This window comes from Adiantum capillus-veneris, chromosome 14, assembly GCF_014529385.1.
Source record: "Adiantum capillus-veneris isolate H3 chromosome 14, ASM1452938v2, whole genome shotgun sequence".
NCBI lineage: Eukaryota > Viridiplantae > Streptophyta > Polypodiopsida > Polypodiales > Pteridaceae > Adiantum > Adiantum capillus-veneris.
In genome coordinates this window covers 57,795,266-57,809,015 of record NC_140944.1, presented here as the reverse complement: position 1 = coordinate 57,809,015, position 13,750 = coordinate 57,795,266, and positions in this window count along the sequence as shown.

The window sequence follows — 13,750 nt, the reverse complement described above, 5'->3', positions numbered from 1 at the left end:
CGTTTACAAAGGGGATTTTTATTCCTTTTTTGGAAAAAATTCGTAATATTTTTAAGAAAAGGGGTTGATTTATTATCTCAGGTCCTGTAAGTATAGTTTTTTTTTTCCCTTTGAATGCACGTGCTATAGACGATTTCTTCTAAGTCTCGAGTATTTTCATTGGGGATGCAAAGCAGGGGTCTCTCTCCCAATGTCAGCACGCATTCTTGCATCTTGAATGTAAGTGGCACTTGTATGTAAGACACTGGCATGCGCAAAAAAATTCATGATTATTAGTCAAGGGTTTTTGAATTGTAATCTTAATAAAGCATAATATCTTTTTGATGAGGGATGTGATCTCTTGGAATGCATGACATGCTTGACAGGGGCACGACAAGGAAGGTTTGGGACTATTTTCAATAGATGTGAAGAAAGGGAGTTTCTCCAAGTGTGACAACCTATTCTTCGTGTTATGGAATAACGTTATGCTTTGCAGGTCTTCTGTTAACATGTATGAATATGGCATCTGTTAAGACATTGGTAGTCAAGAGCTAATGAAAAACAAAAAACCTGCTCTTAGCTCTTGACTACCAATGTCTTAACAGATGCCATATGCATACATGTTAACAGAAGACCTACAAAGCATGCCGTTATTCCATAACACGAAGAATAGGTTGTCACACTTGGAGAAACTCCCTTTCTTCACATCTATTGAAATATGCTTGATCAAGTACTTGATGAGCTTCTTCTTAAGGATGCAACTATCTCTTAGAATGTATTTTGTTGCAAGATATGTCAACACATGAAGGGTAGGGAGCTGTGGGCTATTTTCATTGGATGGAAAGCAAGGGTTTTTCTTTCACATGCAATGCAATCACTTTGCTTGCATCTTAGAGATGCATGGCATTACACAACCTTTTAATTAATGTGCAAAAGAAACTTCATGATGACCTTGTTAGTTAGGTGATGTTGAAGAATTTGGGTTTGGTTTGCATAATTGGTCGGGATAAGTACATGTATGCTAAATGTGGTGTAATTTTATGAGATTTCTACCTGTGACATGGTATTTTGGTATGCATTGATTGCAAGGTATGTCCAACAAGGTAGTCAAAGAAGCTCTTGGTTGGGTTCAACAGATGCAAAGTGAGGGCATGTTGCATTATGGAGAGCATTGATGTGGGTAAATAGATTTAGGGATAGATTTTTGGTAACGGGCTCTTTTTTTGCCAATGCTTGAAATGGTCGGCACATTGTACGTTTGAAAGCGAGGAGCTCCCCCTTTAACATGGCGGTAGCTCCTCCCCAACCACACATAGAGAGACAGAGAGAGAGAGAGAGAGAGAGAGAGAGAGAGAGAGAGAGAGAGAGAGAGAGAGAGAGAGAGAGAGAGAGAGAGAGAGAAGCGGCCTTCGCCCGCTGGCCGTACTAGTGCTAATAGTGGAGCATTCTTCCACTAGGCTCCCAATTCCTTCTCCTCCACATTCCACAAACCTAGTAGGCTCTCGGCTCTTTGGAGATTCTAATGCCACACAAGAGCATTCTAATGCTTCTCTTGAACGAATTACGGCCATGCATGTATCCAAGCATGTGCTATAACTGCAGCAAATGGTCAAGGCAAAGCATACCCTCTTTGGCAACTTAACTACCTTACTTTATGGATTCACTCTATATGTCTACACCTTAACATTAGACAACTACATGCAATATTGTACCATGTTTATGCATCCATTTTTCAAGCTAGGCGAGGTACTAGCTTGTTGACATACATATACTAGTAGCTACTTGGTGTAATAGCTTCCCTGTTTTGTAGCTATGTTATAAAATGGCTAAGTGGTTACCTTTCTTTCCATGGAAAATGTATCTAGGTAGTAGCTGGACAAAAAATCTTGAGCTAGCAACCTAAATAGCTTGTGACATGACCAACTTACACGGAGCCTAACTCGCTTGAAATGTATAGAGGTAACCTACTACACTAACTACCTTGGTGCCATGACCTACCTGGCTACGTAACCATGAATAGATTAAGGTGATTAGTTCACTACAACGTTAAACATCTTTTAAATATGTAGTTCAAGAGAAGGGAAACGTTTGATTTACCTTGGATTGAAAGACTACATCTCATTTGACATCTCATTCATTTTGAGGCCAGTCACCTAGCCATCACCTGCAGTCGACCAAGTGCAACCACGCCTACAATGCTATCTTGGTGACATCTCAACACACTGCCAAATTTGTTTGGCCTCATTTTTTGCACAATCTGCAGCAAGTAGGAAAACATGAAGCTGCACGCATCCAACCGTTAACAATATTTGTGCACAATTGAGGTGAAAATTCTCTGGCATGATCTTTGGTCTCTAGCAAATGATGAGACAACTATGTATCATTAGTCTGGAGTAATGGAACAATAGTCAAGGCAAACCAACAATGGAACTCAAAACTCATCCTTTGATTGTCATGTGAGAGAGAGTCGACCCACGCTCCGCTCCGCGACTTCAATTGGTATCAGAGCCTTGGTTCAGTGCGGTTTTGCGCAATCGCGTGCGCGCGCACTTTTCCGGCAGATTCTGGATCCGGAGTTCGAAAATTCACACTCGACATTCCGGGAGCGTTTCCAGTAGGCGACTAGGGGCTTTATCCCCCTTTCGAAGCCGTTTATGCCCTCAGAATTTCGTTCTGAGCACTACAGCAGAAGATAGATTTCAGCCGCAAAGAAATCCGTCTTGTGTAAATTGACAACCAGGAGGTGGTCGACATCAATATCGGCATCGACATACATCACTTATTAGTCTTCAGAGCATCATCTATAGACCAGGTACACATATATATCATCGGATATATATATTGCAGTCTGCATTGCTACTTCTTGTGCTTGCCAGGTTCCAGGGGAGGTGTGGCCATACGACGGCTTGACACCACTGGCATGTATTGTAGATTGATGTACTGTGATTGTGGGTCTGCTAGTTGTGAGTCACGCTAGCAGACAGACCGCCGCAGCGGTCATAGGACAGTGATTGGTCTATTATAGGATGTATGCTAGTTCTGGGCAGTTTGTTGAGCCATCTGAGAGGGTCGTGTGTGAGGTTTTTTGAAGCCAAGCACTGGGGGCTGGGTTACCCAGTGTGAGGTGGATTAGGTTGCTGGAGTTCCCCTCTACACACATCCTCTTCGGCGACTTTTATCCCTTAGGATGTATGACTTTGTGTAGACACTGGATTGCATCTTATGCGTCAGGCCGTTGAGGCATTGTTCAAAGTTTAGTCTTGAGACAGATACAGGTTCTGTCATCGCCCAGAGAGGAGACAGTGTATGCTTACAGGACAGCATATTACAGAGATTTTTTAGATTTGTCACTGGTCACCTATTTATGATTGTTTTTTTTGAGCTATCTTTTGGTTCCCAGAGCTGAGTTTACAGGGGAGACTCTGTCAAAAATTTTCAAAATACTGACAGTTCCTGAGGAGAGGTGTTCAGCTTGTTGATTACAGCTTGTTTACTGTGTACAGAGGCCAGTTCACAGGGGAAACTCTGCCGGATTTTTCTCAGGAGTAAACAGTTTGGCAGATATGGCATCTTCTCAAAGTGAGACTCTTTACAACATAAAGAAGCTGGATGGCACAAACTTTCCATTCTGGAAGAAGCAGATTTGGCAGGTTTTGGTGCAGAAAAAACAAGTGAAGCCACTGAAGCTCAAAGGGGAGAGACCAGAAGGTATGGCTGAAGATGAGTGGGAAGAGCTTGACGAGTTAGCTTGTTCCACAATCATGCTGACACTGGCAGAAAATGTTTACTTCAACGTAGCAGAAGAGACTACAGCGTATGGCGTATGGCAAAAGCTATGTGGTATGTACGAGAAACAAAGTGCTTCTTCTCAGATTTACTGGCTCAAGAAATTGGTGGATTTGAAGATGAAGGAAGGGACAGCCATGTCAAATCATCTGAATGAATTTCACACAATTTTCAGCCAGTTAACAACACAGGAGATAGTCTTTCCAGATTCAGTGAAGGCTATGTTTCTCTTAATCACTTTGCCAGACAGTTGGGATACTTTTCGTACAGCGTTAAGTAATTCTGTCGCGCTAGAAGGTCTTACAAGTGCCAATGTAGAAGGCAGCTTGCTCACAGAGGAAGTGAACAGGAAGAACATTTACAAAGGCAAAGGCAATAGTGCTTTGGTCGTTCGAGGGAGACAACAGTTTAAAGAGAAGAAGGGTAAGAAGGCACAAAACCGAAGTAAGTCTCGTGATTCGAAGTCAAAGGATGACATAGAATGCTACCATTGTGGCAAGAAGGGTCACATGAAGCGAGACTGTACGAAGTGGAAACAAGAAAAAGAAAAAACAAAGAGTTCTGAGCAAGATGAAAAGAAGAGTTCAGTGAAGATTGAAGAGGTGAATGTCACAGGATCTGGTTCAGACAGTGATTCTGGTATAGCAGCTGGTGACATCTTCCTTACAAGCAATCTTGATTCTGTTTTCTTGACTGCAGAGGATGGACATGCTATGAGTGATTGGATTATCGACTCAGGGGCATCTTTACATGTTTCTCCGCACAAAGAGTGGTTTACATCATATGTGGCTACTAAAGATTATGTCAGACTTGGCAATAAGCAGGTTTGTGACATACTTGGAGTGGGAGATGTGCAGTTGAAGTTTCAGAATGGCTCTTCTTTATGGCTCAAGAATGTCAGACATGTTTCAGCAATCCGAAAGAGCTTGATTAGTACAGGGAAGTTGGATGATGCGGGTTATGTGACAGTTTTTGGGAACAGCGCTTGGAAGATCTCCAAAGGTTCGAGGACTATAGCACATGGCAGCAAGTCAGGAACTCTGTACACTTTACATGTTTCAGAGGTTAAAAACCATGTAATTAATGTGATTGAGCAGCCAAGTGTGTCACTGTGACATTGTAGGTTGGGACATATGTCAAAAAGAGGAATGGAAATACTTTCTCATTATGGTTATTTACCTGGATTTTCATTTCAAGATTTCGAGTTTTGTGAGCATTGTGTTTATGGTAAGCAAACACAGGAACCGCACAGATCAAAGAGGAATCGTAGGGACGAACGGTTAGCTCTTGTACACAGTGATCTATGAGTACCAATGCCTAGTTTGTCACTAGGGGGAGCAGCGTACTTTTGTACATTCATAGATGACTATTCTCGCAAAGTATGGGTTTACTTCTTGAAGCACAAGGATGAGGTGCTCAAGGTCTTTAAGACATTCTTGCAGCTGGTGGAGAATCAGAGTGGTCAGAAGCTGAAGTGCTTGAGAACTGACAATGGTGGAGAGTACGTTTCCAAAGCTTTTCAAGACTTTTGTGAAGCAAAAGGGATTAAGCGGGAACTTACTGCACCATATAATCCTTCACAGAATGGGGTTGCAGAACGTATGAATAGGAACATACAAGAGAAGGTCAGAAGCATGTTGTCAAATGCTGAGTTGCCTGATGGATTTTGGGCGGAAGCAGTGGCTACAGCAGTCCATTTGATCAACAGGTCTCCTAGTAGGGTTCTGGATAAGAGTGCAGTGGCCAAGATGCTATGGACAGGCAAGGCACCTTCGTATAAGCATCTCAGAGTCTTTGGTTGTGAAGCTTATAGCCATATTCCTAAGGAGTTTAGAAATAAGTTAGAACCAAAGAGCAAGAAGTGTATATTTCTTGGCTATGGAGAATCGGGCGAGATGGGTTACCGGCTTTGGGATCCTGAGTCCAAAAAGCTTATTCGTAGCAATGATGTGCATTTCAATGAAGCCAAGTTTCACGCTAAGCCAGAGAAGACAGAGGAGATCAGAAGAGTTGTCTTCAGGGAAGATGGACCTAGTGCTAGCACATCAAGACAGCATGGTCAGGCTCAGGAACAGCCTATAGTGGCTAGAGAGGCAGAATCAGTTGTGGTGAGACGTTCTGAGCGTGTCTCCAAACCACCTGATCGTTATGTGCCATCTCTAAATTATGTCATGCTCACAGATTGCGGAGAACCATCTTGTTACAAGGAAGCATTACAAGTGGTTGACTCGAAAAAATGGCAGTTGGCCATGCAGTCAGAGATGACAGCTCTGCATAAAAACCAGACATGGAAGTTGGTTAAATTACCACAGGGCAAAAAGGCTCTACCTTGTAAATGGGTTTACAGGTATAAGATCACCGCTCATTATAGTCAGCCAAAGTACAAAGCAAGGCTTGTTGCCAAGGGCTTTAAGCAAGAACAAGGCATTGACTTTGATGAAGTCTTCTCTCCAGTGGTCAAGATGACTACATTGAGATGCTTTCTTGCATTGGTTGCTATATTGGATTTGGTGTTGCACCAAATGGATGTCAAGACAGCGTTCTTGCATGGTGATTTAGATGTGGAAATTTACATGCAACAGCCAGAAGGGTTTGTTGAGAAAGGCATGGAACATTTGGTATGCCAGTTGTTAAAGAGTCTTTATGGCTTAAAACAATCACCGAGGGCATGGTACCATAAGTTCCACCATTTTATGCTTTCTCAAGGCTACAAACGTAGTGAGTTCGATCACTGTCTATATACAAAGAAGGCTAAGGATGGCAGTTGGCTGATCCTTATTTTGTATGTGGATGACATGTTGATTGCTGGCCAACACTTGGAAGAAATTTCAGCTTTGAAGTCAAAGATGGAAAAATCGTTTGACATGAAAGACATGGGTGAGGCAAGTCATATACTTGGTATGCGCATTGAGAGAGACAGATCAAAGAAGTTGATTTGGTTATCTCAAACAGAGTATATTGACAAGGTTTTGCAACGTTTCAATATGGAGAAGGGAAAGGCTTTGAGTGTTCCATTGCCACCATATGTGAAACTTAGCAAACAAGATTGTCCTGTGTCTGAGGAAAAAAAGGCTGAAATGGATAAGATTCCATATGCGTCTGCAGTGGGTAGTTTGATGTATGCAATGATTGCTACACGTCCAGATATTGCATTTGCAGTGGGAGTGGTTAGCAGATATATGTCAAATCCCGGCAAGAAACATTGGGAGGCAGTGAAAGGTATCATGAGATACTTAAAACATACAAAGAGTATGCGCATATGCTATGGTAGTCAGGATTTGAGTGTCAGAGGATACACTGACTCAGATTATGCAGGAGACTTGGATAAGAGGAGATCTACATCAGGCTATGTCTTTACATTGGCTGGAGGTGCCATATCATGGCGATCTCGATTACAAGATTGTGTTACGCAGTCTACTACAGAAGCTGCGTATGTTGCAGCAAATGAGGCATGCAAAGAAGCTATTTGGCTTGGTAGATTGGTTGCAGACTTGGGAATCAAAGTAGATATGCCAGAGTTATATTGTGATAGTCAATGTGCTATACAATTGGTAAAGAATCCAGTGTTCCATTCGAAGACTAAGCATATTGATGTCAAATATCACTTCATTAGGGAAGTACTTGAAGACAAGCAGATACAACTGCTGAAGATCCACACCAAGGACAATCCTGCTGATCTACTCACAAAGGGACTTCCAGGAGAGGGCTTTGTGCATTTTCGTGAGTTATTGGGCATTGGATAGATGGCAGCCATGTAAATCTTTGTACATTTATGTTGATAGATTTACAGTTACTTAAAGTGCCACATTGGACTTTAAGTGGGAGGTTGTTGGGATTAAAGCCCAAGTGGCCTCTTATGCGGATATGGCCGGCCGCCCGCCTAACTCACTTACCTCTAACTCTTTGTATATACTCACATATACTTTGTGAATACTAAGGTATTGGGAGATAACCCTTCTAACAGTTCTTTGCGTAATGTACTGTGTAAGCTCACTTTGTGTGTGTGTGAGAGAGTCGACCCACGCTCCGCTCCGCGACTTCACAAAGAGAGGGGTCAAGAGATTTTTTTTTTTCCGGCTAAAGGGAGTTTTTGTAGGTAGAGAACTCTTTGGATTAAAGAGGCAAGTTGTCACACATGAAAGACATCGCTTCACAAAAATGGCCATAACTTGGGCTTGGATTGTCAGAACCATGATTCCTTGGGCTCTCAAATGAAACCTCTCTTTGAGATCAAGGCATGTATTATATGTTTTAGCATTTCTAATAGCTTTTTCAATACCATCTTTGCTCACCAATTACTATCTCTAGTCTTGGATAAACTGATGGAGAAGTTATTTTTCATGCATGAACCAAGCATGGAGCTCTATAAGTAAAAATCTTCTAAAGGGAAGCTTGCATATGTTTCTAAGAGCTTGTATATTTTTATGACGCCTCTATAGGATGAAAAACAGATGGACATAGGGGTTTGAAAATATAATGAGCATGATATAGAATCTTTGAATGATCATTTATCAACTATCATTCAACACAGCTGTAAGAAGGAGGTTTCTATACTTTTTGTCATTAAATAATGTCACCTGAATGGGTGTTTCTAAGAAAACACCTCAACCTAACCCTATGATGGATATAAGAGTGTTGCAATGTTGAGAACACATTGCACATTCATGGTTTGTGATAGGAAGATGATAGTTATGTTGTATAGTGGTGGCATTCACCTTCTAGAGATTTACACACACTCTGAGTTTGCCATTCTTTTCTGGCACCACCACAATAGGTGCTACGCAATCTGTGTGTTCTATTTTGAAAATGAACTCAACCTCCTTGAGCTTCTCGATTTCTTCCTTGATCTTTTTGACAAATGTGAGAGTATAGGTGTATGGTCTTTGTCTGCTTGGCTTAGCATCATCTCTCATAGGGATAGTGTGCTAGCATATTGCAGGATCCACCCCCTTGAGGTCTTTATAGAACCAAGAAATGACACAGGAATCCCAAAATCCGAGCCAACAAAATTGAGCAAACCATAAACCTAGCAAAACGTACAATGTTTTTTGACACATAATCGAGCAAACCATACATTATGAAGAGAATGGAGTCTAGGAGGGCCTCTTTATTTGGAAGGTTAAGGGGGTCAAACCTCTAGTATTAAGAAAGCAATCAAAGGATAGCTTTTGAATTCAAACATGCAAAACGGCTAGTTTATTTGAATTCATATGTTCCCCCCCAAATAAAATTTAAAATCTAGTGGGAAAAACCTTATCATGTAACGTATCTACAAAAAGAGATCGACGTATAAATTACAAATCTATAATATCCACTCAAATTGGAGATCATATGTAGGAGTTGTGGAAGGCTAAAAATCATAAATTTGTCCACCCTCTTTCTTGGTGGGGGGAAAAGTGGATCCTTTGACCACTCTTACACCTCTCTTACATACCCACCATTCTTGCATATATGGCATGCATCTATTTGTCAAAATGTTAATCACCTCCATATCTCATGGAAAATAAAGAGGCCCTCGTAGACCCCATCCTCTTCCTAATGAACCAGACAAAACTTACAATGTTTTTTTACACCCTTGTGTAATATATAGGTTGTATATATCTTGGATTTTTTCTTTTGTTGGAGACACTCCCTTCATAGTTTCTTTACCTTAAAAAATAAATTTAAATTGTTCTATCACTAACACATGCCAAAAACCTTCCATCAACATTGAATATAACAAAAAATTGCATCTACAATTCAAAACGGTCCACAACGAACAAAATACTATCGCACGAGAATATTTGGTGCAAAATTTAATGCACCAAACCATATATCACTAAAAAAACTAGTTCTCAAAACCACTGCAAGGTCCACAAGCCTTTAAGGTTGCATCTGCACCCGTGAACCTCCAAGTGCTTGGACTAACTCCAATTTCGTTAGAGTAGCATGATGCATGAACTCATGAGCGCGAGGGTCAAGGCCAAGTACTTGCAGAAATATGAAGTAAATGTGCTTACATGGCATATACACAAGGCGCTTGCTTTCTCAATTTTGAAAATCCTCGCAAGTACATCTAGGAAAATCTGACATTGTCACAGAATATGTGTTGCTAATGTCACTCTTGCTTGCAAAAAAAACCTTTAGCTTGCAATTGTGTTACCTCTTGAGGTTGCAAATTTGTGCCCTTTACGACCACCCAAACATGGGGAGCTGGACTTGGCGGCCCTTCAACTATGGTTTGAACCTTCCAGATGTGCATGTTATAAGATTTACAAAACCAAATGAACCTTCTACAAGGCCTCCCAGATGTGAACCAGATAGATGATATTTTTTGCAGCCCCAAAACAAGGACCCGGCACCCCTATTTTGGCATCCATTGAATAGTCATTAATGAACCGCCCACATTGATCTCCATCTTTTGACACCACACCAAAACAAGTCATCTTTCACCCAGGTTCCGTTCTCCTTATTGCCCAAACTAGCTTTGCTACATTCACCTCTGGATATGGGACATCCCTTGAAGTTTTTTTTTTGTTTTGTTGAAGCCCACCAATTGAAGTTGTCATTGTAACATATTCTGGTTGGTGGCTATCCTCCTCTAAGACAATATTTGCATCAACAAAAAATTGCCTCTTTTTTCTAAAACTCTTTTCTTGAAGTATATTTCTATTCATTATTGACACCCATTTCATGCATTGAAACCTCCCTTCAAATTGATACCGACTCCACCTTTTGAAAAGGGTTTTGCTAGCAAAACCCATTAGGAGGGACTACAAAAGGGAGATGCAACCTCCCTTCAAATTGATACCGACTCCACCTTTTGAAAAGGGTTTTGCTAGCAAAACCCATTAGGAGGGACTACAAAAGGATTTTATGGATGTTGAGAAGCCTTAAATATTTAATGTTTTGCTAGTTTTTAGCTCATCTCACACAAAAAGCTTATGCCATGAGCAGCAAATGGTAGTTTTTAGTGCCTATCAAGCTTATATAATGGTTGAGAAAAGAGTGTGAAGGTTTTGAGAGTCGGACATGGCTCCATGTCTAGAAATTTATCTATAGCATAGGAGACCATGGTAAATGTATAAAAGCTTTGTATTTTTGGTAGCTACATGCAAATTATAGCCTTGAATTCTCTACCCCAAAATTTTGTGGGTTTTTCTAGCATCACCCTCGGCATCACCCCCATCCATTTGCTGGTATTGGCCTATATTCAGCAACAAAAAAAAATAGCTCTCTCTCTCTCTCTCTAACACCACACCACAATGGATCAAGAGATCAATATCGACTTTCACAAATGGTTACGAGATTGTAGAGTATACAAATGCAAACACTTACCTTGGGGTTGTCTTCACTGGGCCGAGGTTTTCTTTGGAGAGAGCAGTAGACACTAGACTGACTACAACTTATGTGGCCTTGGGAGGCTTGGACAGGATGTGTTCACAGGTTCAGTTCCAGGAACCTCAGACAAAGTTATGGCTCCTTGATACTTCAGTAGCCTCATGTTTGTTGCATGGGGTGCAAATATGGGAACCTTCTATAGGCCAGGATGGTTGGAGACGTATGGAGAGGCTCTTGGTATCTATGATCTCTTGACTAATTAGAGCCAAGGCCTTCCTACCCCACGCTATCATTTGAGAAGAGCTAGCTGCCCCTCCTATGTAGATTGAGGCACTTACCAGATCAGAATGCTTTGTGCAGAGCTTGTGGGATAGTACTAGAGATAGATATGCTAGACTGGCCCTTGAGTCTTCCAGACAACTAGCTCTTTAGGGGGACACTTCATGCTGGTATGCACAGATGACATCATGGTTTCAGACGCATGGCCTCACCATGGATAGGTTGCACCCTTTCCAATATTCTTTTCAATCACCCTTGATGTCTCTTGCACGTGTAGAGATTACTAGACCCGTTCATTAGGACCTGATCAAGTTGGATGCTAGGAGGACATGGATAGAGACACCACATGAGTTGAGAACGAAGATGGATTTCTATAGAGAGCATCTTCTCCACCTCACAGGAGATGGGTTTGTGAGTTTGTGATTTGACCCAGCTACATGGACACATATGTGTCTCATGGTTAGCGGTGTGCCATTGGTCAAATACACACATCCTCACATCAGCTGGAGATTGAAACTGGTAGATTCATAGGGATACCAGTAGACAACAATATATTTTGCTTATGCCAGCTAGAGCCAGAGACAACGCTACATTACCCATACATAATATCAGATTCACTATTCTGTAAATAGATTGGTCTCATAGGTCATTTTGGCCTTTTGAAGACATTAATATAACATTTCATTTCATTTCTCTCTCTCCACATCACCCATGAAGTTTGTTTTCCTATCTGCCCTAGTCTCACACTCTACGAAAGATTTAAGTTTTGTGTTGTTGAAAATGGCCCGACGTGGCCCCTTGAGCAACCTACGATCATTGTTTTGGCTCTCTATACCCTAATCAAGTAAGTTCTTGATTTTTTTCATCTTCTACCTAGTCCATGTCTGCTAGGGTGAAAGGGAGAACAATTCAATCATTGCTATTAAAAAATCTCTACACACGGATGCCTTGATAGTAGTCAGACCTGGCTTCAAAGCATGCTAAAAAGCTGGCATCTTTTCGGCCTATATTTTAGTCCTCAAAGCAACAAGCATACACGAACATCAATTGGACACACCAGTCACGCAATATACTTATTAGTTCCAAATTTAGCTAATCATATATTTATTGCACACTACCAAGCAAAATGAGAGGTCATGCAGTAGGTGTAAACCGGGGCTCCTTGTCGGTTACAGACAAGTAGCAATCTCTTGCAGCAGTCAAGGTTGGGACCCATTACGCAACACAGAGCCGCAAATTGAGGCAGACAACTGGCAGGCACATTTAGTGTCACTACATTGGGGTGAAAGCATGAATAGGTGGAATGATATTTAAGCTATTAGATAGCATATCACAAAAACAATATTGTGGAAAAAAGAATACAAACTAAATAAAATTTATAACTGATTGCACTTCTACATTTTATTCTTTAACACTAGAATGGTAACCTAACAGGACATAAAAGTGTCCTTTCAGGGTTTTGGGAAAAATTTCCAAAACCATAGTAGATCCACTCATTTTGAAAAATCCTTTCATGAGCTTATAGTTCAATAACTACTACATATGGAAAAAATGTGAAACTTGTAATTTTTCTCATCCCTTGGTCACTACAAGCCTCCAAAGTTGATGGACCAGTGCATTTTGCCCAAAACAACAATTTCTAATGGTTGATTGCATATAAATAAGAGTGAAGATTTTTGTAGGACATGAGATAAAATGCCCCGTTAACTTCAATGGGTTGGTGACCAAAACATATGGTTGCTTTTACCTCACTAAATTTTTTTTGGGCAAGAAAAATAGGTACAAAAAAGTTGCATTTTTGCCATTCTGCGGACCTATTATCAAAGTTTCTATAGTCACGCTCAATACAGATATTATATACATGTTTTCTTAGTTCCCTTTGGGCCTCTAGATTCAAAAGGAGCCATGGAGCATGTCAAAAGGATAATGGATCTCTTACAATTGGAACCTTGGGGGCAATGATAAAGTGCTAAATACAACAAACATGAAAAAACTGGGTTTAGCATTATGACCTCTAGAAACCCATAGAAACTACTCAATATCTAGCCAAGTTTGTAGTCTATGATTAGATATGGTCACTACCTACAAAATACACACAATTGGCCTAAGAAACTAGTAATATTGAGAAAGTTATACTTGCTACTCTAAAATGTATCGTATTCTTCAGCAATCAAAAAACTCAACCATCATCATATACTATGCTATATAGCATATTGGGTCCCCCAAAACTCAAGGAAGATTAGCTTTATGTTATACATTACACTTACACAATCAAAATTGAATTTGGATATCAAGAAAGCCACCAAAAAAATCATAAAAGTACTAATTTTGGCCAAAAAAACAGGATTATGCAATTCTTGTAAATTGGTCATAACTTTCAATTTTA